Raw genomic sequence first — 21,323 nt, 5'->3', positions numbered from 1 at the left:
AGCCCCACCCCCAGGAATAGGAAAGCTTCCGTGGGGTTGGGAAGCCTGGAAGTCAATTATCCCAGCCCACCTGACGTCCAGCCTTGGGGAGCCCAGGTGAGAGCCACACAGTCTGTATCTAGATGTTGGCCTGCCCACCTGCAGCACTAACCCGGGGCCTGAAATCAATTCACAGGGTCTCTAAAGATGCCTGCTTCATTCCCAGGACCAAGTCCCCACTGGCCTTGGACTTCTCTCAGCAGGAGGCTTCCTTTTGGGACAGAAAGGTAATCCTTTCCTGGAAGTCACAGTAGATACGTCCAGAAAGCTCTACCCTTGCAGGAAATAAGGGTTTTCTAAATAAACATCGCTGAGGAACGGATCATTTAAGTGCTATCTTGAGACCAGGATCCTCACATGTTACCAATACTCAAATCTTAAGCAACACGCAAAAGACCACTGCTAGTAATTTCTACCCGGGGAAGCACAGAGAAGAGAGGAGACACAACGGGAGCAGACCTGTTTCAGGACTGCATTTAGAGATGAGAGCTCTGGAACAGACGTTAAATTTAATAAGCCCAAAGTGATGCAGCTGGAAAGAAAGAATAGCCCGGCTAAGTATGATTGCAATGGTATTGAATTAGCTGGAAAGATATCTTGATGTCCTGATAGAGATGGCGTGTAAATTGTCAGCCTGCCATGCGGTAGAGAAAGCGGGCCTGGCTCACAGAGAGGGCTACAGTGTAGAAAAAGTCTACTTGCGCTTAATTTTAAAGGGAAGCTCGTTCCCGTTTATGATGTTGTTGAACTGGGACTATCCTAAAAGTAAGAGGTCACTGAGGATAAGGGAGCAGAAGAGCTGCCCACCTCTGGTCACTGCACTTTGCTTTTGCCAAATGAATCTGGCCACGGTCATTATGGTCTTTGCCATTCACTCATTCAACCAATATTAAGCAACAAGCTTTGTGCTAGTTTCTTTAGGGAAAACCAAGAGGAACGAAGTCCCCTTCCCTTAGATAGTGTTATGGGTTGACTTAGGTGTGCCAAAAAGTATGTGGAAGTCTTGATTAAGTGTGGCCTCATTTAGATGTAGAATCTATGCAGATAGTCAAATTATGATGAAGTCATTAAAGGAGTCCCTAATCCAAGATGACAGGTGTCTTTACAAGGGCAGAAATTTGAACACAGAGATAAACAATGCGAAGACACAGGAAGAAGACGGCCGTTCAGAGGCCAAGGAACACCTGAGGCTACTAGAAGCTAGGAGAAAGGCATGGACCATATTCTCCCTCACAACTCTCAGGAAGAACCAAGCCTGCTGACACCTTGATTTCGGATTTCTAGCCTCCAGAACAGCGTGATGATAAGTGTCTGTCATTTAAGCCACCCAGTTTGTGTTCCTTTGTTACAGCTGCCAGAGAAAACTATACATACTGGGTCACAAAAGAAGCAAGGCCAATGACAAAATTGCCATGGTCAATGGAACTCCTGTGCGGGTCTATCCACAGATGGTCTGATTCAATTAACAGGGCCAGGTTCAGTCCACGGACCAGAGATCATCACCATCTATGTCTGTTCCATAAAGACCATCAAAGAAAGAGATGGTTTATATCCTATACAGAGGCTGACCCAAAGTTTAATACTCTAAAAAGATGATTAGAAAGAAAGAAGCCATAAAGGTTAATGGAAAATTAATCTTGGTGACCTAGTGGGGCAAATCAAAGTTGTGGGACATACATTTATTGAAAAGGAAAATGCAAAGAATCTTTAGAAGGGCAACTTCAGATAAGGGAACAGAGATAAGACTTTAATTAGAAGAGTCTTCAGTATTCACCTATTTACATCAATGTCGAAAAGATTAAAGCCTTCTGATACGGTGATAAAGATGAACAATAGCAATAACTCTATGTTAACACTGTAGAAGATGGAAAGAGATTCCAGGTGACCAGTCCTGTTTCCTCCCTGGTTGTCTACAGAGCCCCCATTGTAGGTACTCTGCGATGCTCCCCAAATGCACATTAGTTCACTGAGACCACCCATGACTGGCCCTCTGCACCCCAGTATAAGTGAGTAAAACACAAGAGAGTGATGTCAACTGAATGATTAAGCTGCATCACTTCTCATACAGTGACAAGCAACCTGCCAGTGGCCGTGCTCGTCGCTTGCTGTACCCACCATCCCTTTCTTTACCTGAACATGGTGAGCGCTCTCTCCTCCACGGGTTATAAAGATGGCATCATGCTGGCTGCAAAGGACCTGTAAAATAAAGGCAGCCGTGTTAGAGAAAACTTCGAACAGCAAACTCAGAGAGCTGTTGGAATATATATAAGCAGATTCAAGGTTTCGCTTGCAAAGTTCGAGCTGAATGTTGCCCCTTCCTACTTCCAGCCATTCTAATTGGCTGTCCTTGGAGAAGGTCTCTGCATGGTCACAATCCATAAATACAAAGGTCTCATCATAAACACAGCCCTTGAACTGTCGATCTTCCACAGAATATTTGTGCTTTAAAGGTCGTCCTTGTTGCTAAAGTAACTACACCAGGGCTAGGGTCAGGGCCAGGGCCTCCCAAATCTGCAAAAGCCTTCACAAATAAAGCTGTGTATTAGTTAAGGGCAGTACAACCTAGAGCATCATTTGAAAGCAGTTTGGGGGAGCTGATCAGTATAGGGTTCCTCTTTTTAAGTGTAGGAGAGACTTCCTGCAAATTTCCAAGCTGACGTAAGGGTTAGATATTTCTACGTTTTCTCTTGGGAAGTCTGTGGTTCCTCAAACTATAAAAATGCAACTGCATATTTCCATAGAATAAATCCCAACTTTATTGACGAGAAAGTATTGTAAAAGCTTGTTACTCGAGTCAGGTCTACGGACCAGCAACAGCAGCATCACCAGGGAGCCTGAAATGCTAAAACCTCCTGAAACAGAATCTGTATTTTCACAGGATCCTCAAGTGATTCCTATGCACATTCATGTCTGAGAAGTATGGTTTTGAAGCTCCTTATCTATCTGACCTGCAATTACTACAATCACAAGAAACAGGCTGCCTCAAACTTCAAGACTGTCCTCTGGTGTCCAGAAGTTAAAGGGATCACAGTCCCTTTATTATAGCTGAATAGTCCCCAGAAATCCCTGACTGCTGCCTAAGTCAACTTTTCTCTTCCAGAATACGTGGGCTAATTGTACACTCATTCCTAAAGCATAGTTGATTCTAGAAGACTTTTGTTTTACACTTACAAAAGCAGCACCACGGCCATTCATTCATTCCATAAGCAGTTAGTGAACATCTATTTAGATGCTCCGTAATATCCAACATTGTGTAAAGAGCCCAAAGTGTAGGGGAAGAACAGAAATTACAATAGCAATGGGAGCTCTAATAGGGGAAAGGTTGGCACCAGAAGCCAGGGTGCAGAGGAGGGCACTGGTGCACACTTAGAAAGCACCTGACCCAGACCTGGAACACTGTGAGGGCTTCCTGAGCTGAGCTTCGAAAAAAGAAGAGGAAAGGTGTTTCAAGAAGCAGCCCACCCGTAGGCGCAGTGAGTGTGGTGCTGGGTTAGGGCAAGCACCCAGCCCAGCAATGAAGGAGTCAACTACCTTTACTTAGAAAAAATATTGGATTGTGACTGCATCGAGTTGTTTTTCCCAACTGCTTTGACTATTTGTATGCATGAGCTCTAAAGGCGGCAGCCGTTAGGAACATTTCTTTTCCCTTTCAGCTCCCCTACCTGCATAGACAAGGAGGAATGGCAGACATCAAATGCAAGCAGCACTGACTCAGAAGTCTGCCGAACACTGCGAGGGGGCAGGGACCACAGAACTAAGTCTCTGCTCTCTGATCACGCAGAGTGTCAATGCAGCTGCAACCAGCAATACAGGGGCCATAAAGAGAATGGCATTAAAGTTAATACAAAAGTCAGGAAACTGTCTTGGGGGAGGGACACTGGCTATCTGGCTGCTACATCGCTGGGAGCAATTGAAGGCTCTCGGTGAGACCACAGTGTGCACGCCCCTCTCTGTGCCTGTCTCCTCTCCCTCCCTACATTTAAGTAGTCCTTATCCTGCCTCCTTCCCCCTCGCTTCCTCTGACTCATTCTCCTTCTCCCTTACCACCTCCAAGTGCCCTCCCATCTCTAATTCAACTCCCTTCTTCTCCTTTTCAATCTGCCTGCTTTCTCACCCCCTCCTGCTATGAGAAGAAGGAGATGAGGGAGAGAAGCGAGGATAACAGAGCACCTTTCTACCTTTCCCCCCTTGATCTCTCTTCCCTGTTCCTCACTAATGTGCCCATACTTCTTTCCTCTCTTCTAGGCTCTCTCCTTTCCCAGAGTCGAACCTCTGTTATCAGTGTGTAGCCAGACCTCCCAGGCACAGAGCTTGGAAATTATAGGAAAATTTCTGGGCTCGTCTGCTGTCCCATCGTCACACTTGGAGTTCACAGATTCTCCCAACCTGCTGCCAGGTCAACAGTTGAAAAGGCAAAAAAAAACAAATTTTAGGGACTTCCCTGGTGGCAGCGTGGTTAAGAATCCATCTGCCAATTCAGGGGACACGGGTTCGATCCCTGGTCCAGGAAGATCCCACATGCCGCGGAGCAACTAAGCCTGTGCGCCACAACTACTGAGCCTGCTCACCACAGCTACAGAAGCCTGCACACCTAGAGCCCGTGTTCCACAACAAGAGAAGCCACAGCAATGAGAAGCCCGCGCACCGCAACGAAGAGTAGCCCCCGCTCACCGCAACTAGAGAAAGCCCGCGCGCAGCAACAAAGACCCAACGCAGCCAAAAATAAATAAATAAATTTATTCTAAAAAAAACTTTATAAATGTAGTAAGCTAGCATTTTCTTAGCAGTTTTCAAAATGTAGAACAACACTGGGCTATTCAGCTGCTGTGCTCAAAGGGTACCGAGACGTAAAATATACTAGGCAAAAGGATTTCATTCTATCTCCGGTTTTTCCTAAGTACGCTCCCTTCAACCCACCACGAATCCAACCCTTTCCTAAGTGTTCGTCTCACCCCTCTTTGTGCCGATCCCCCAAACCCTCCTGGAATGACTGAAATGGGCCTCATTACAGGCAGGAGTTACCAGAGTGCTTCCTGACAAAGACACAATGCAGCACACAAAAAGGCTCATTTAACGCCCCATCAGGAAGCCTTACAAGTTACAGCTTAATAAATATATGAAGATTATCATAATACAGAAAATGTCTGGTACCACCACTTCCTGCATGAAATGCACTTACGGAGTACTCTACAGAGTCGGCTGTGATATGGCAATCTCACACACACTCTTTGAATTACAGAAAAGCAATTTGGCTTTCTTTAGGTATTTCACTCTTATTTTCACCCCTGTGAACGATCAGCAAAACTCTGTAGACGTATCTGCTTTGCTCCCCCTTTTATCCCAGCACCTAGATGTAGTATGTGCCCCTGGCATATAGTATATGCTCCCCAAATGTCTGATGAATGAATGAATGAATCAAAGAATCAACTGACCAATCAGTATTAGCCTAAGACACAACAGAATTAAGCAGCCGGAGGGAAATACTACGGCACACGGATGCACTTTGAAAATTTCCTCTAGGCTTCTGGCAGTGGCACCTAATCATAAGGTAAACACAGGGCTGTGGATGTAACTCACCTCCAAGAAGTCGAAAGGGCAGAGGGGCTGACTGGGCAGGGATACTGAGTGGTCAAATGTGACAACTAACATTCTAACAGCAAATGAGCAAACAGAAAAACTCTATAGAGGACAGACAGAAGTTCTCCGAAAGAAATACAGCAGCCTGGGATAAATTAGTCAGTCCCTCCATTTGTTCCCATGATACTTTGTCCAGACCCTATAATTACGGATGCTCTCATCACACCTTTACACTTCTTCAACAGTTCTGAGTCAAACTAGGAAGGAAGGACCTGATCATAGCTCACCAAGATTTCGTAGGCAAGCCAAGAAGACTCCAGAATGGGTTTGCTCTGTAGACCAGGAAAGGGATTGCAATCCTATCTTGGAAAAGGGAAAGAGGAGACACGACAGGTGGAGCTGGGTCTAAATAGAACCCCAAGAGGTCCTGCCTCTCTGGATTCATGTCAGAATTCAGAGACCAGGTTAGCAGTTCCCCGAAACAGGGGTGCAAGTCATTCCATATCAACCAACCAAGAGTTAGAGCAGAGCTGGCTTAGCCGGCAGTGTAATTTGTTATATCTGGCTCTGAATCTCTTAAAAATGTATTTCATCAACAGTATATAATCAACAGTATTTCTAAAATCAGCATGGACTTTCTTTGTGTTCAAAAATCATGAGTGTTTCTTTTTAACGTTAACAACATTAACACCATGAAAACCACTGGGCTGAGATGGTCACCCTTCCAGAAAAGGCCTCTTCAGAAACCATCCAATTTTCACGTAGAAAGAGCCTCCTGTGTTAACTGTCAACTCCACTGCCCCCTCCGACCTGAAACAGTTTTGTTTTGTTTTTTTTTTTTTGCTGTACGCGGGCCTCTCACTGTCGCGGCCTCTCCCGTTGCTGAGCACAGGCTCCAGATGCGCAGGCTCAGCAGCCATGGCTCACAGGCCCAGCCACTCCGCGGCATGTGGGATCTTCCCGGACCGGGGCACGAACCCGTGTCCCCTGCATCGGCAGGCGGACTCTCAACCACTGTGCCACCAGGGAAGCCCCTGAAACAGTTTTAACGAAAGCCCTGCACTCACATCTGAAAAGAAGGATTTACCTCTTGAGGAAGAAACTTTGACAACTCTAGGACGCATGTATTTTAATTTAAATCTGACCCAGAGTAAAGTACCTCAGTGACCCATCAATGGAAAAAGAAAAAAACATCTTTAAACAATCCCTAGATGTTACTTACATTACCACATGTGCGTATCATGGGACCTAGATCTGTTACCATTCAACAGACAATGCTTTCTAATAATAAGGAATTGAGGAAAAGAGAGCATGTTTTCATCTTTCGTCCCCTTAAGTTTCAGTTTGAGGTTTCTGGCAATACAGTTTCCTAGCTATATATGGACCACAGACAGCTCTACGATTTCAGTGTTACCTATACAACATTATAAATATTTAGAGGAAGAAAAATAGTTGTATTTGCCATCAGTATCCACTCCCTAACGCTCTACAGTTACGTGGTTGCACTGGTCACCGCCCAAAGCCCGTTCTGAGTACCAGCTCCGCCTGTGAGTCACACAATTCCTTTTCCAGATCAACTCCCTGTTCCGTCTACCAGCACCTCAACACGTGTGGATTTCTTCTAATCTCACCTCAATAAGCTACTGCTTATGGGAGGATAAAAACCCACTTCGTCCCACCACATTTGGGTGCACGTGTGTATTTGAGTGTTTGTCTCTCATGTGATTTCCAAGTTAGAACTCAAGGTCAAGTAGACAAATAGTGCTTACACAACAAGAGCTACAGCATGAAAACAGATCAAGGAAGGGGGGCCCCTTCCCATCGCTTCCACTACATCCCTGAAAGATACAATCCAGATAATCCCCTTCCCAGCCCCCAGATCCAGCCAACCCCTCCGTTAAGCAGACTTTCCTGAGGGGGGGGGTCTGGGTGAACGCCACCGTAAGAGACGGCCACATATTTCCACAGTTTATGAGGATAAAGAAATTACAGCTTCAGCCATTCGTGAATAAAGCCTCTTTAACATTTTAATGAGAACATTAAACTCAGCTGCACTTGGTTTGGTCTTCCTAGAAAGTCTGTTAGGTCGAAGAAAGTTTCTTCAAGAAGCAGTAATGAAATTGCAGGTCTCTGTGCCGCCAGGGCATGACTGGGCCACAAACGCTGGCTGCGTGGTGCCTCTCCTGAACGAGCCCATATATTCTGATAAGGCTACAGTTTGGTAAATGAGAAGAGGCACCTGGAGAAACACCTTCCTCTCTGCAGTATTTGTGGGCTTGTGTGTGCTCATTCATTTCATATCTGACTTGTCTCCTAATTCATTTTTTATGTTATACACAGCTTGGAGTACAATGTGTGACTCAATAAATGTAAAATTACACTATTCTGCTATTTTCCTTTAATCATTTTCTACCGCCTCTGTTCTCTCTTGCGCAAGGCTCCCAACTTCCGCTTGCCTGGAGGCCCATTAAATTCAGCAGACAACCAAGAGAGCTTCAGAAGCCAAAGGTGAACAAGAAATAATTCTCAGACTCAGTGACTTAACATGAATGTCTGCCTCTTCCTCCGAACAAAACCTGGAGCAGTGTGAATGAAAGAGTTTGTCACCTTGAAGACCAACTAGGAGAGAAGAGTAAAGCTAAAATGGGTTCATATATTGAAGGTCACCGATGCATTCAACTCTCCCAATGTATACTGAGCATCTGCTATGCACTAAGAACTGTTCTAGACACTGGGGCGCAACCAGGAGTGAGGCAGACAAGACCTTCACTCCCACAGAGCTTGAAATCTCGCGGGAGAGACAGGTAGTAAACAAAAGAAAATGTCAGAGGGTAACAAGTGCTAGAAAGAACCTGCAAGAAGGTGATGTGACATGAGAGGCTAGTTAAATAGGGTGGACAGGAAAAGGCGAGCAGAGCAAAAAGCTAAAGCAAAATCCTTAAGGTCATGGAAAGACAGGGAAGAATCTCAAATGCATATCACTAAGTGAAAGAAGCTATTCTGAAAAGGCGACACACTGTATGATTCCAAGGGTATGACATTCTAGGAAAGGCAAAACTATGGAGACAGTTAAAAGATCAGTAGTTGCCAGGGATGAGAAGAGGGAGAGAAGAATAGGAGGGGCACAGAGAATCACTGGGGCAGTGAAACTTCTGTATGATACAGTATTATGGTAGATGCATGTCATCATCCGTTTGTCAAAAGCCATAGAATGAACAGCATCAAGAGTGAACCCTAAGGTTAACTATGGACCCTGGGTGACAGTGATGTGTCAATGTAGGTTCATCAGCTGTCAGAAATGCATCACTCTGGTGGGGGGGGTATCCATAGTGGGAGAGACTGTACACATGGGCAGGAGATATATGAAAACTCTCTGTACTTTCTCCTCAATTTTTATGAACCTAAAACTGCTCTAAAAAAATAAAGCTTATTTTAAAAAATTCTTAAGGTAAGAAAGTGTGGGGTGTTAAAGAACAAAAAGGAGTCAAGCTTCACTAGAGCTTAGTGAACCAGGCAGGGAGGGGAAGGCCACCAAGGAAGCTAAGGAGGCCATGGTTAGAAGTTCGAATTTCATTCTAGAAGCACCAGGACCACGGGCTAGTCTGAAGCAGGGCTTGGCATAATGTGTTTTACATTTCTGAAAAGTCACTCTGGCTCCCGTGTGGAAGACGGATTACAGAGAGGAATCAACAGAGGCTGATGATGGCGACAGCAGTGGAAGTGGGTGGATTTGAAATACGCTTTGAAAGAAGAGCTGGCAGGATTGGTGATGGATAGATTGGAAATGAGAGGTGAGGGAGAAAGAGAAATCAAAGCTGATTTCTGAATGAGAGAGACCATCCCCTGAGAGAGGGAAGACCCTTGGGAAACGACCTATGAAGACCACACAAGGTGCCGTGTGGAGCCCTAAGGAAGCAGTGGGGGTCCAAGTTCACCAAGGGAACTCAAGGTCAACTTGCCTGGCCTCTGCCTTAATGTGAGTAGCAGTTGTGTGCATGTGTGTGACACACACACTCACATACGTGGATATATGCAAATATGTGTCAGGTTTAATAGATGGGTTTTGCAATTCAAAGCAAATCTGAGATCATTTCAACAGTCTTTCTAGGAATAAAGAGAAAGAGTTGTGTTATTGTTGTTGTTTCCATTAACGTGCAAGGAAGCTGAGGGCAAACAGGGGGAAAAGTCTTTCCGGAGGTCACACAGCAAGGGATCAGCAGAGCTGAAACAAGGAACCAGGATTCCCTGCAGGAGTTCACACCACGTATCAGAGCCTCTGTAAATCATTCCGAACGTTCAGGGCACCCGCAAGCACCACTCTTCATGCGGGAACACGCACCCCGGATAAGGGAAGGGTGGGGTTGGTGAGGCCTCCTTGCCTATAGCTAGCTCGTCCTGTCTGGATGCTACTGAAATGATCCCTCAAATGTGGTTGACAAATCTAAAAATTCAATAACATGAAAGCAAACCTCACAGACAGCAAATCAAATATTCAAGTGCAATGGGACACTGATTTTTAAACAGACATTTTAATTATGAACAAGGCCTCTCAGGCACAAGCCCTTCAGAAACCTCCTCGGGGTTACACATAACGAGCTTCCTCAGAAATGGAAGCAACTGGCCTAACACCACCTCTTCATACACCTCCTCAGGACCTCCTCCCCTGTGCCTTAGGTTTCCCGAAGAACACCCAAAGCGCTGAACACATTTCAGGAAAAGGGAAAACCAGAGTTGACAGGTCACGTTTTTGCAATACTATTTTTTTTTTTTCTTGCAGTACGCGGGCCTCTCACTGCTGTGACCTCTCCCGCTGTGGAGCACAGGCTCCAGACGCGCAGGCGCAGCGGCCACGGCTCACGGGCCCAGCCGCTCCGCGGCACGTGGGATCTTCCCGGACCGGCGCACGAACCCGTGTCCCCTGCATCGGCAGGCGGACTCCCAACCACTGCGCCGCCAGGGAAGCCCTGCAATATTATTTAAAGGAGTAAAATTCAACTAGATGAAATCACCACTAAAGCCATTCCGGTCATATTTGAAGAAGACAGGGGTCAGCCCCGGGAGGACTGGGCACGCTATCTTGTCTGCATGCCACCTCTACACGGCTTCAAAATAGACTCTCCTTTTCCATCTACCAGGCTCTCCCTCATCATCCACCAGGCTCTCCCTCAGAAGCTGCGAGGTCTCTCACCTTGACGTTTTGAAGTCTGAAAGGGAAACAAAGAGGGGGTGTCTGCCTCTGTGTTTCTCGCTGTGAGTCATACACTCCCTGCTCTTACTGAATGTAGGTTGTTTGTTTTCTTGTTGGTTTGCAGACTTCCTCTCTGCTGCTCTTCTCTAATAATGTGTTTCCAAAGGACCTCTACAATGGCAGGCACAGGCCGGCTAATGGACAAAACCACAGCAAGTGGTACCCACAGTAACTGGACTGAGGGCGCCCAAAGGAGGAGGTTCGGGAGAAAGGAGTTTGAGATGCTTGGTCAGCTGCACCCTGTCCTCCTAGCTGGAGATTTAGAAAATCACCTGTCAGGGTTAAAACCACACGTAAAGATGGGAATCACTCCCCCTACAACATCGATTTTCTTACCGAATGCTTTCACAGAGGCACATACGACTGACAGGCTCTCTGCACACACAGAGGAGAGTGGACACCTGCCCTATTGTTAGATAGATGCTCAGGCAGCTCACTGCCTGAAACTACCCACAGGCTCCCATTCACATCAATATCCTCCACCAGGCCCTATCTCCCTGTCCGCTCTGCCCTACAGAATCCTTTGTCCTGCTTGTACACATCATTTTCCCTAACTCTGTCTTCTCCTCTCAGTAAAGTTTTCTTGCTTTTTTGGTAGTGTGGTTATTGAGATTTGCCAAGAGCATTCAGGAAAGACAGATGGCAAGAAGGAAGGCAAACTGGGGATAATTCACAGGGGACTTGATTCAGAGAGTCTGCTCCTAGGAAGAGCCTAGTCAGCGAGCAAGATGGGCCGATGGCGGGAGGCCTGGAGAGCAGATGGGCACACAAGTAGGAATGACCAAAAGCAAGCAGTGGATTAGAAACCAGGGGGGCATTCAAAGCAGTGGGCTTTCGACACCACTATGAGACATCTTAGAGGCAACCCTAGAGGCTGGAAGCAGAAGGCTGCAGGATGCCAGTGGTACCTGTCACTAGAAATGGCTAGGAACAGAGTAGGCAAAAAAAAAAGGCAAATGCTCACACTCTTGTCCTTTTATAGTCATAACAATCCCTCTGTACAGCTCTATTTCTTGTCTTTCCTTCACAGCTTGGGTCCAATGTCAAATGCTCTTTTATCCTCACAAGACACCTGAGACCCTGGCCAGACAATTATCAGAGTGATGATCCTATCTTTACACAATTAAACACTACAGCTGTCTTTGCCAAGCATTTTTCACATATACTGTGTCTTTTCATTCCCATAACACTATGTGACATAAACACTATTAAATCAGTAAATCCAGGCTCAAAGAGATTTAAAAATTTTGCACAACGCCACCCAAGTGAAAGAGCCTTCATTCAAACCCAGATCTTGTGGCTTGAGATCCTGTGCTTTCTAGAACATGCTGTTAGTATATTTCTCGTTCTCTAACTCTAGGTGCTATAAATTTCACCAATCTAGGCTTCACTAGTTCAGAGATGCCGAGGCAATAAACCACCATCAAGTGATACCCCACTCGCTTGGAATCTGGGAGGTGCTACAATAAATGTGCATCCAATATCATACAGGGTGCCGGATGAGGAAGCTACCCACCTAAACGTGGAGAAAAAGAAAGCTTGCCTTTGTTCAGTCACGAGGCCTACATCACCAACTTAGCACCAATATGCGATTAAAAACTTAATTTGCTAACTACAAATGATTTAATTCTGTTCTCACAGCTAATCAATGTTTTTTTAAAATTCAAAAAAATAATGCCTCCAAATATAAGAGGCATAATCTTGAAGTAGTAGCACTGAGTCTATAGTCTAAAATTAAAAACCACCATGGTCATACAGTTTTGTCATGAACTTTTATTATTTATTATATTATGCCATAGCTCAAATTACTATTCATTCATATCTGCACCTCCTTAAAGAGTCCAGCATAAAGCTGGTCTCCAAATATTTGCTGAATGGATGGATGGATACATAAATGAATGAATGCATGTGTCCATCACGCTACACTCCATGTCAGTGGAAGAGGGAAACGCCACTTGCTTCAAGGACAATGGACCAAGCCACAGAGACACAGATCCAAACCCTGCTATTTGCCAACTATGTCATCGTGGGCAAATTAACTCCCTCCTTGATTCTGAGCTTCCTCATCGGCAAATGGGGACGACTGAGTGCCACACAGAACTGGTGTGAGGATCAAATGAAGTCACAGACTTGGCACATTGCCTGGGTTGCAGAAGTTGCTATAGCTTATTTATTTCTCCGTCTCTCTCCCGCATTTAGCGTGACCTCTTTCATCCCAACCTTCATAACGGTGCTTCAGTACACAAAACCCTGCTGTGAAGTTAACGGCCAAACATCAAATTTATTTACAGTGACGACCCATCTCCCCTCCACTAACATCAAACTTATTTATTCATGGTCTAGAGATAAGCTGTTATGCATAAAAGGTGTTCAACAGATTTCAATGACTAAATGTTTTGAGGACGAAATGAGTAAATGTCCCAGAGAAGTGAAGCTCATCTATACTCTTTATATTTGAAAGCTAAAATGTAATGTATACTTAACCACTTTGCTAAAAGAACAGGTCGGAAGAACTTTAACTTTTTCTTGACTTGGGGCTGTCAACATGAATTTAAGTTTTAGCACTGCAATAAGAAGTTACAGGGATTTCCCTGGTGGTCCAGTGGTATAGAATCTGCCATCCAATGCAGGGGACACAGGTTCGATCCCTGGTCAGGGAACTAAGATCCCACGTGCAGCAGGGCAACTAAGCCCGTGCGCTGCAACTACTGGGCCGGCACACTCTAGAGCCCATGTGTCACAACTAGAGAGAGAAAATCCGCACACCACAACTAGAGAGAAGCCTGCGCACCATAACGAAAGATCAGGCGTGCCGCAACTAACACCCGACGCAGCCAATAAATAAATAAATAAATAAATAAATGTTATAATTCCTTGTAGGCTTTTTAAGTCAGTAGATTTGCAACACTAAATGTTCCCAGATTTCGACACTGTGGTCACAGCTGTGGTCAGCGGCTTCATCCCCTGGAGGGCATGAGACACTGGGGAGTTAACAAGACAAAGTCCCCGTCATCGTCAATATATGTATACATATAGCTGATTCACCGTGTTATTAAGCAGAAACTAACATACCATTGTAAAGCAATTATACTCCAATAAAGACGTTAAAAAAAAAGTTTATCAGGACTCATTCTCAGATATTTCTCATCTGTGTCCTCATGACACATATGTTTGGTAAGAGCTTGAAGAAGAGCCTGTATCTTTCCTAGACCAAGGAGGACTGCTCTACCCCTAATGTCTTCCACATTATGAGGTACTCAACAAATACTTATAAAGTAAATTAATAGGGTAAATAGTATGCAACCTTTGTAATTATCATTTTCTATTTGAAGACTTTATTCTAATCCATGAACAGGTCCCTTAATTGTTTGAGGCTGTACTTTTTCATCTGCAAAATAAGGCAGTTGGGTTAAAGGATCTCTAAGATCCCTTCCAACATTAATCTTCCATGATCCTATACTTCTAGGCACCTATGTATGTTCCAGATGATAGAGCTGCTGGAAATCCGACTACCAGGTAAGTGAGATCTTAGAGGACATAATGAATAAACAATGCATCCTTCACCCTCTAATACAGACATCCTCACAAGAAGATATTATCCTTGTACCATGGCAACAAATATAAAAAGAATGAGCTCTCTCATTTCTCTCACCCCTAACATCATACATAGTAGTAGAAAGATTGACCTTGGCATGTAAACATATTGATCCATTTTTTTTCCCCTGTATCAAATGTTCGCAAGTGCAAAACTACTATATCTCCAAAGTCAAATGCATTCAGGCAAATAAAACCTTAAAGGAATTTTTTTCCTCACAATTAAATCTAGTGCTTTCATTGACGTTCTGTTCCCAGCTATTTCTTGGTTCATATACTAACTTATCAGCTACATTTGTTTAAATGATACTACAGTTTCACTGTTTGTACAGAAATATAATTCAACTCCTTTAAACTAGTCTAACTTTCTTAAAACTGAAACTTCTAAATTAAAAAAGTTCACACAGGGTTTCTCTGGTGGCACAGTGGTTGAGAGTCCGCCTGCTGATGCAGGGGACGCGGGTTCGTGCCCCGGTCCGGGAAGATCCCACATGCCGCGGAGTGGCTGCGCCCGTGAGCCATGGCCACTGAGCCTGCGCGTCTGGAGCCTGTGCTCCGCAACGGGAGAGGCCACAACAGTGAGAGGCCCACGTACCGCAAAAAAAAAAAAAAAAAAAAAAAAGCTTCACACAGACAGGAAGCAGATACTTTCAAATGCCAAGTCAAAGATTTGTCAACACAAATCTCTGCACAGCTGGGAGGGCACTTATGGGCACAGCTTCTCCCCTGGAGACAGAGGACGCCTTGGACGGCTTTCTCTCCCAGGTAGGACGGTACGCCTGTAAGTCCATCCTACACGAATTCAAAGTATACTTTCCTCCAGCGTTGTACCAAATCTCAAGGGAATGGGAAAAATGAATAAAACATATCATCTCTGCCTCAGAGGAGATGCAGCTAGGCCAAGTGAATGAAAGAGGCGACACTGGCAAACAACTGCCTGGGATCGGAGGCTAGCTTTGCCATAATGAGCTGGAAACCGTGGGCAAGTTCCTTAACCTTTCTGATCCAGCTGCCTCATCTGCATAACGGTGCTAGTAACAGGACCTACCTCATTAGTGCTGTTAGCGGGAGTAACTAAGTTACTGCTCTTCCCGGCACACAGCAAGCACTCAACGTTGGTACCTGCATCGTGATCATCACCATTACAAACACACAACCCATGAGTTGAACATTTTCACTGTTTTTACTTAGCAAATTTGAAGCTATAACAGATCCTAGGAAATAAAAGGAAAAAACAAAGTGGAAAACTATTTTTCCAACAAGTTTCATTTTTCTTGTGTCTTCCTGACAAATCCTAACCACATCTATTCCTCAGAGAGATGTAAAGATGGTGGTGGGGAGGGGTGTAGAGAAAGATGGAAGGAAATATGGGACAGAGAGAAAAGGAGAAGATAAGAAGGGGCAGGCAAAAGGAGCATTCCTGAGTTACCTAAAACCCTCAGGGAGACAGGAGCTGAACAAAGACAGGGAGAACATTTGTTGCAGCCTTGCCCTGGCTTGTTTCCTTCTCTGCCCAGAAAATCCTTCCTCAAGCACTGAACTACCACACTTATCTTTTCCTCACCACTCCGTGCTTTCCTTTCCACTGTTTACACCTCTGTTTTATCGAATATTAGATGCAGAAAGAGCCTTAGAAGTCCCCTAATCCAGTTCCCTTATTTCATACGTGAGAAACACTGAGGGCCAATGAGACCAAGTCATTTACCCGGGCTTGGACAGCTCAGCAATGGCACAGGCAACATTAACATTGCACTCCCGGCGCCCCTGGTCTGTGCTGTCTCCCTGAGGACAAGAAAACGAGGACATTTACCCACATGGAGTCTGGCTGGCCCTTATTCCGTCTGGCAGATATATAAGTTTTTATCTTGGGAAGAAAATCTTGAGAAATATTCCTAAATGAATTAACCAGAAGCTTACTGTTTTTAATTCAATAAACATGTTTTATTGTTAACTTCATTGCCTGCTAAGCCTGAAATTAGGTTTTTCTATGCTTGGGCAGGTCCTCCCTCACCAATAACAGAACAATCAGATTTCAATTAAACAGATATTCTCACTTGGGACACACACACACACACACGCGCGCGCGCACACACACACACACACACACACACACACACACACACACACACACACACACACACACACACACACACACACACACACACACACACACACACACACACACACACACACACACACACACACACACACACCAAAGAGGCACTTAATCAAAACACAGTTTGAGCCCATTCTTGTTGTTACTCTTCCTGCCTGTGTTTAAGAGAAGTAGATGTCAAATGTTACAAGATAAGGCTCTCTGAATACAGAGACTTCAAATCATTTATCTTCCAAAGTAGGAACAATTTCTTTGCTATTACTTCCTATGCTATTTCTAATCCAATAACAAAAGGCAGCCTAACCGCTGTACTCAACAAGCTTTTTTATCTGGCTTCTCCGAGTGCCCTCGGTATGCTTTGCCCATACCATGTCAACAGTCTCCTAAAGCCTTGACTTCCCTTCTTCCTAGCTTTCAATTCCACAGTGGAAGACTCACACTCCGAAACCAGAGTCTTTTAGTACCATTTAACAGTATATATTTAAAAATAAACACTCTAAGTATGTTTTTCTGTTGTGGTTATAGCTCAGATTTGCTTACAAGCCCCTGGTTTGCTTACAAGCCCCTGGTTTGCTTACACTCTCCCCCTTTCCCTTTCCCTGCTATGAGGGTGGCTTCTTATTTGCTTCACTATGTGGGGTTTCAAAGCTGTGACCTCACTGTGATTAAGAGAGAGACTTTGGCCATCTTCTCACATTGTTTAGACTATAGGAACATCTGAATCTGGGCCACTAATAATAACTCAGCTCTGTTGCCTAAAGAAGTGTTTACTTTTAGTAGACTAGACCCACATAAAGCCTGTTTATTAGAACTGTGCTTGGTAAGTGTTGTCTACATGGATTATACTCTACTACTACTAACATGTGCTTTGTTTTTCTTATTCTCTTTATTTTTCTTTCACAGTCGATATAGGCTGGCCACCAGCGGTGGTGGTCGTCGTGGCTGCCATTCTCATTCATATGAATCCAATAATAGGAAAAGCAGAACTCAACATTGCAAAAACAAGTGTGGAAATCAAACACTGAAGCTTGGGAAGAGTTGAGCCCAAAATTTGAAAGTTTCTAAGAAAGAAAAAAAAAAGTTGCTGCATCCTCCTACCCTGCCTGCCAACTAGCAGTGGCAGTTCAGTCTCTCCAGATGCCTCTCAAAAAAAGAAGCACCACAAATGTAACAGGAGCTGAGATCCTGGGGGAACCAATTAGATTTAAGCCGTTTTCAAAATTCTGTAAAAAAAAATGAAATCAGGAAAAAAAAAAAACACCACACCTGGCACTTGACATTTTACATGTTCTGCTTGTAGGGCCTGTGAAATAATCCTCATATAATGACTAGCTGTCACGTTTATAAAATAAACCTCGGGTTTTTAATGTAATAGAATAGAATCACTAGGCTAGGAGAACCAACCACTTCAGAGGAAGAACGCGGCACATGAAATCTAAACCTCATCCTCCGCCTTTAGAATATCAGCCAAAACGTGAGAAATGAGGCCAAGGTCAACGGCAGATACTCGCAGAGAAGTTCTCCTCCAATAGCTGGCTGGGGAATACTATAAGCTTCCTGCAACTGGCTAGCAAAGCCAGGGTGGGGACAGTCCTATAAGGCAAGAGGAATGTTTAGATCCTGCCTCCACCCCTCCAATACAAGCTCCTCAGTGGCCCTCTGGTAAGTGATGACAGGAGAAGCTGGGATGGGAAAGAGAAGCAGCTTCAGAAAGGACAGCAAGCGTCTCCTCCGGTGCAGAAGCAGGTCTGGGTTTCAGCTGATGGTAGGAACCAAGCACCTGGTGTGCCATGCCTCCTAGAGTTCACCACACTCATCTGATGCTTATTTGTGAGTCAGGTGTAACCTTTCTTAATTAGATGCACAGCTGACACGTCAAAGACAAAAGAACCAGGCAAAAAGTAAGGCTTATACAAAACCAGCTTCAGTTGGGTTTCTGAGATGGGTTTCTCTTCACTCTAGGATGAAGTGGCCACAGATCTACCCCCAGAGGTGATTTTGTAAAAGCAACCACTCTACCCCGCAGGCCCTCACTCACTCCTTCACCCTGTCTTAAATATTGCGTCAAAGTAACGGGGTCCAAGAAGCGAAGAAAGAGGTAAAAGGAAACATGCCCTCTTGAAAAATATTCCAGGGCTCCTGGGCAAGGACATGCTTTTGTTATACTATGTGGTTGAATGTGAAACATCCGAAGATGAAGATGCAGGCATCTGTGCAAGAAGCAACTCACGTGTCAGCACCTGATCTTTCTCAAGTTCTACCTTAAATATAACCTATTCCATGAGGTTGTTCTGACGTCCTAACCGGAAATAACATCTCCCTCACTCGAGTTCCCACGTCCTTTTCTATTTTGTATTTTAGCCATGTATGTAACTATCTTATTGCCCCTTTAAGCTCTTTGAACAATGATATTTTACTGAGTGCAAAGAATGAAATATAATGAATGTCAGATTCTTGACTACGTGGTAGAGACAAGTATGTCAGTTACTGAGGAACTCAAGTGGTCAGGGAGGACTTTACCCAGCTATACTGGATAGGACATCAGAGCTACACTGTCGAAGGAAGGAAGAAGAGCGTATCTAAAATTAAGGAAGACGTAGAGAATGGATGTGTGGCCACAGGGGAGGAAGGGGAGGGTGGGATGAACTGGGAGATTAGGTTTGACGTAAATACACTACAGATGGCTAGTGGGAACGTGCGGTATAGCACGGAGAGCTCAGCTCAGTGCTCTGTGATGACCTAGATGGGTAGGATGGGGGATGGGGTGGGAGGGAGGTCCAAGACGGAGGGGGTATTTGTATACACAGAGCTGATTCACTTCGCTGCACAGCAGAAAGTAACACAACATTGTAAAGCAATTACTACGCCAATTGAAGTAAAATTAAGGAAGAAAATAAGCAAAAGTCTGAGGTCCCAGGATGTCTCCAAACACATTTATTTAAAGTCTAGTAGGTTCTAATGACCCTCTGAGAGGCCACACCAGTAATGGTGATCACTAGAGGATAATAATATCTTTGTTTTGGAGGTCCTGGAACGCCTCTGAGGACCATCGGCCTACAGAGAATCTTCAGAAACAAATGAATTCCCATGTTTGCATTCACCATGCTGAATGACGTGACCTCTATGGTAACAGGAGAGGGTTAAGAGCTTAATTAAGCCAATGCTCCGCTACGCGCAGTAGCTTCTGCCAATCATGATCAGTGACAAGTTACGTCTTTTCATGAACTTTTTGGAACAATATTTTCCCTAGATAATTACAATATGGGGGTACGTACACTGTGTCAGCCAAACCAAAAAGTTCCATGGTCATAGCCAACTAGTATCAATATAAATATTTGAGCTTTGTAATGGCTTTCAGAGAAACCGTGTTTAGAGTGTTTCTTTAGCGCTAATACTTTTTAGAATTAATTGTTCCTTCAGCGTTTGCTTTCTTTCTGGCCTCATTGTGCAAATCATGCTGCTCTTCCTCACTTTCCCAAGATCCCCAAGGTCATTCTCTATGGCATTGGCTTTAAATATGACTTGGTGCCAAAGATGCCCACTCAGCTTTCAAGTTCACCTGGATGACACTTGCCCACGCTGGGTCTCTCCCTGTTTGCATACACCCAGATCTAGTCGATCGGCATTTTCTGCAAAAAGTTTCACTTCCCGGGAATTGCAATCTGCCTCTTGCATAGTTTCCTCCCATTCCCCTGGGTAGGTGGCTGCCCAGAAGGCAGCAGGGAGGAGCAGCTTTTTGATCTAATGAAGCTTCTCTGCAGGACTCGCAGCTAATGGCGAAGAGCTGAGCTGGTAGTTCTCTGGGGAGAGCAGGTGAGCACAAGTGTACGGGCTCAGCTGAGAGTCACTGGGGCACCTTGCTGGCAGCCTAAAGCAGGTACTCCAGCCTCTGAGCAGTGACGTGTTAATGGCTTACATAATGAAGAAATGAGTCAGTGTACTTGGCAATTCAGACTTGAACTATGTAAGGCCTCGATTCAGAAGGAAATTCTGAAAGGTAAGTATTAAATGGTGACTTTTTTTTTCTTTAAGGTGCTAGTGGTGGGGAAAAAAGGCTAATAAATGATAGACATCTGTGTTCTTCTTCTGTTTCCATCCTTCTGGACGTTTAGACGACTGTGAGCTCCATGTTGAGCCCAGCTAGTGTTGCCCCTGAGCATCCTGGGAAATGAGAGCACCTTGGCCTGCTGAGCCCAGTCCTATCGCTTAGCAGATTCTCCCTCCTCAGGAACTGAAGAAGCTTGCCACAGCCTTTTAGAAGACCCAGGGCAAAAATCAGCACACTTTTTTTTTTTTTTTGTAATTTACGTTTTATTTAAGTATAGTTGAATTACAATGTTGTATTAATAACTGCTGTACAGCAAAGTGACTCAGTTATACATACACACATTCTTTCTCATATTCTTTTCCATTATGGTTTATCACAGGATATTGAATATAGTTCCCTGGGCTATCCAGTAGGACCTTGAACAAAATAATGCCATTTGCAGCAACACGGATGCAACTAGAGGTTATCGTACTAAGTGAAGTAAGTCAGAAAGAGAAAGACAAATACCATATGATATCACTTATATGTGGAATCTAAAATATGATGCAAAGGAACCTATCTGTGAAACAGAAACAGAATCAGGGACATAGAGAATAGACTAGTGGCTGTCAAGGGGAAGAGGGGTGGGAGAGGGTTGGATTGGGAGTTTGGGATTAGCAGTTGCAAACTGGTATATACGGAATGGATAAACCACCACACGG

At 44.5% G+C, this 21,323-nt stretch overlaps 1 protein-coding gene across 10 annotated transcripts in view; it reads right to left on the bottom strand.

The window, feature by feature from the left end:
- The window catches only part of ENOX1 (ecto-NOX disulfide-thiol exchanger 1), a 611,047-nt gene that overhangs the window by 462,173 nt on the left and 127,551 nt on the right, over nucleotides 1–21,323 (bottom strand). For all 10 annotated transcript variants that reach the window (XM_060129461.1, XM_060129462.1, XM_060129460.1 and 7 more), the window contains exon 2: nucleotides 2,170–2,235. The gene's annotated coding sequence lies outside the window, so the exon portion shown is untranslated. The remainder of the gene's footprint in view (nucleotides 1–2,169; nucleotides 2,236–21,323) is intronic.

This window comes from Lagenorhynchus albirostris, chromosome 18 (genome assembly GCF_949774975.1).
Source record: "Lagenorhynchus albirostris chromosome 18, mLagAlb1.1, whole genome shotgun sequence".
Taxonomy (NCBI): Eukaryota; Metazoa; Chordata; class Mammalia; order Artiodactyla; family Delphinidae; genus Lagenorhynchus; species Lagenorhynchus albirostris.
This window is presented reverse-complemented; position numbering and strand designations above follow the sequence as displayed.